This window comes from Hypomesus nipponensis, chromosome 25 (assembly GCF_054491055.1).
Source record: "Hypomesus nipponensis isolate SF chromosome 25, ASM5449105v1, whole genome shotgun sequence".
NCBI classification, from domain to species: domain Eukaryota; kingdom Metazoa; phylum Chordata; class Actinopteri; order Osmeriformes; family Osmeridae; genus Hypomesus; species Hypomesus nipponensis.
Window position 1 is genome coordinate 14,955,001 of NC_140385.1, and position 2,500 is coordinate 14,957,500.

The 2,500-nt window shown below is 46.8% G+C and overlaps 7 non-coding genes and 2 pseudogenes across 7 annotated transcripts in view; all 9 read right to left on the minus strand.

The window, feature by feature from the left end:
* The window catches only part of LOC146227041 (5S ribosomal RNA), a 119-nt gene extending 70 nt beyond the window's left edge, over positions 1-49 (minus strand). Inside the window, exon 1 of the ribosomal RNA XR_014749664.1 lies at positions 1-49. This exon is cut by the window's left edge and continues 70 nt beyond it. This is a non-coding gene — a ribosomal RNA (5S ribosomal RNA).
* A 172-nt stretch (positions 50-221) lies between these two features.
* On the minus strand, positions 222-340 carry LOC146227042 (5S ribosomal RNA). Its single transcript, XR_014748693.1, has one exon. It is a non-coding gene; the product is annotated as a 5S ribosomal RNA (ribosomal RNA).
* Positions 341-516: 176 nt separating this feature from the next.
* Positions 517-625, minus strand: LOC146227043 (5S ribosomal RNA; annotated as a pseudogene).
* A 168-nt stretch (positions 626-793) lies between these two features.
* Positions 794-912, minus strand: LOC146227044 (5S ribosomal RNA). The gene has a single exon (XR_014749219.1). It is a non-coding gene; the product is annotated as a 5S ribosomal RNA (ribosomal RNA).
* A 172-nt stretch (positions 913-1,084) lies between these two features.
* Positions 1,085-1,203, minus strand: LOC146227045 (5S ribosomal RNA; annotated as a pseudogene).
* Positions 1,204-1,393: 190 nt separating this feature from the next.
* Positions 1,394-1,512, minus strand: LOC146227046 (5S ribosomal RNA). The gene has a single exon (XR_014748812.1). It is a non-coding gene; the product is annotated as a 5S ribosomal RNA (ribosomal RNA).
* A 176-nt stretch (positions 1,513-1,688) lies between these two features.
* On the minus strand, positions 1,689-1,807 carry LOC146227047 (5S ribosomal RNA). The gene has a single exon (XR_014749230.1). It is a non-coding gene; the product is annotated as a 5S ribosomal RNA (ribosomal RNA).
* Positions 1,808-1,979: 172 nt separating this feature from the next.
* LOC146227048 (5S ribosomal RNA) lies at positions 1,980-2,098 on the minus strand. The gene has a single exon (XR_014749665.1). It is a non-coding gene; the product is annotated as a 5S ribosomal RNA (ribosomal RNA).
* A 178-nt stretch (positions 2,099-2,276) lies between these two features.
* On the minus strand, positions 2,277-2,395 carry LOC146227049 (5S ribosomal RNA). Its single transcript, XR_014748694.1, has one exon. It is a non-coding gene; the product is annotated as a 5S ribosomal RNA (ribosomal RNA).
* Positions 2,396-2,500: the final 105 nt, after the last annotated feature.

Genomic DNA, 2,500 nt, shown 5'->3' on the forward strand with positions numbered 1-2,500 from the left:
TCCGAGATCAGACGAGATCAGGCGTTGCCAGGCTGGTATGGCCGTACGAAATAAGTTGACAACCATAGGCTACTTATCCATATACAGATTTAGCAATTGACAATGCAAGGTGGTCTCTCTCTCTCTCTCTCGTGTCAAAATGAAAACAGCTTCCAGCCGCTTTCATGAAGGACTACTTCTGCATATTGCAAGATTTCAGTTTCTAAGTGAATGAGCAAAAGAGCATACAGCACCTGGTATTCCCAGGCGGTCTCCCATCCAAGTACTAACCAGGCCCGACCCTGCTTAGCTTCCGAGATCAGACGAGATCGGGCGTTGCCAGGCTGGTATGGCCGTACGAAATAAGTTGACAACCATAGGCTACTTATCCATATACAGATTTAGCAATTGACAATGCAAGGTGGTCTCTCTCTCTCTCTCTCTCTCGTGTCAAAATGAAAACAGCTTCCAGCCCCTTTCATGAAGGACTACTTGTGCATATTGCAAGATTTCAGTTTCTAAGTGAATGAGCAAAACAGCATACAGCACCTGGTATTCCCAGGCGGTCTCCCATCCAAGTACTAACCAGGCCCGACCCTGCTTAGCTTCCGAGATCAGGCGTTGCCAGGCTGGTATGGCCGTACGAAATAAGTTGACAACCATAGGCTACTTATCCATATACAGATTTAGCAATTGACAATGCAAGGTTGTCTCTCTCTCTCTCGTGTCAAAATGAAAACAGCTTCCAGCCCCTTTCATGAAGGACTACTTGTGCATATTGCAAGATTTCAGTTTCTAAGTGAATGAGCAAAAGAGCATACAGCACCTGGTATTCCCAGGCGGTCTCCCATCCAAGTACTAACCAGGCCCAACCCTGCTTAGCTTCCGAGATCAGACGAGATCGGGCGTTGCCAGGCTGGTATGGCCGTACGAAATAAGTTGACAACCATAGGCTACTTATCCATATACAGATTTAGCAATTGACAATGCAAGGTAGTCTCTCTCTCTCTCTCTCGTGTCAAAATGAAAACAGCTTCCAGCCCCTTTCATGAAGGACTACTTGTGCATATTGCAAGATTTCAGTTTCTAAGTGAATGAGCAAAAGAGCATACAGCACCTGGTATTCCCAGGCGGTCTCCCATCCAAGTAGTAACCAGGCCCGACCCTGCTTAGCTTCCGAGATCAGACGAGATCGGGCGTTGCCAGGCTGGTATGGCCGTACAAAATAAGTTGACAACCATAGGCTACTTATCCATATACAGATTTAGCAATTGACAATGCAAGGTGGTCTCTCTCTCTCTCTCTCTCTCTCTCTCTCTCTCTCGTGTCAAAATGAAAACAGCTTCCAGCCCCTTTCATGAAGGACTACTTGTGCATATTGCAAGATTTCAGTTTCTAAGTGAATGAGCAAAAGAGCATACAGCACCTGGTGTTCCCAGGCGGTCTCCCATCCAAGTACTAACCAGGCCCGACCCTGCTTAGCTTCCGAGATCAGACGAGATCGGGCGTTGCCAGGCTGGTATGGCCGTACGAAATAAGTTGACAACCATAGGCTACTTATCCATATACAGATTTAGCAATTGACAATGCAAGGTGGTCTCTCTCTCTCTCTCTCTCTCGTGTCAAAATGAAAACAGCTTCCAGCCCCTTTCATGAAGGACTACTTGTGCATATTGCAAGATTTCAGTTTCTAAGTGAATGAGCAAAAGAGCATACAGCACCTGGTATTCCCAGGCGGTCTCCCATCCAAGTACTAACCAGGCCCAACCCTGCTTAGCTTCCGAGATCAGACGAGATCGGGCGTTGCCAGGCTGGTATGGCCGTACGAAATAAGTTGACAACCATAGGCTACTTATCCATATACAGATTTAGCAATTGACAATGCAAGGTGGTCTCTCTCTCTCTCTCTCGTGTCAAAATGAAAACAGCTTCCAGCCCCTTTCATGAAGGACTACTTGTGCATATTGCAAGATTTCAGTTTCTAAGTGAATGAGCAAAAGAGCATACAGCACCTGGTATTCCCAGGCGGTCTCCCATCCAAGTACTAACCAGGCCCGACCCTGCTTAGCTTCCGAGATCAGACGAGATCAGGCGTTGCCAGGCTGGTATGGCCGTACGAAATAAGTTGACAACCATAGGCTACTTATCCATATACAGATTTAGCAATTGACAATGCAAGGTGGTCTCTCTCTCTCTCTCTCTCTCTCGTGTCAAAATGAAAACAGCTTCCAGCCCCTTTCATGAAGGACTACTTGTGCATATTGCAAGATTTCAGTTTCTAAGTGAATGAGCAAAAGAGCATACAGCACCTGGTATTCCCAGGCGGTCTCCCATCCAAGTACTAACCAGGCCCGACCCTGCTTAGCTTCCGAGATCAGACGAGATCGGGCGTTGCCAGGCTGGTATGGCCGTACGAAATAAGTTGACAACCATAGGCTACTTATCCATATACAGATTTAGCAATTGACAATGCAAGGTGGTCTCTCTCTCTCTCTCTCGTGTCAAAATGAAAACAGCTTCC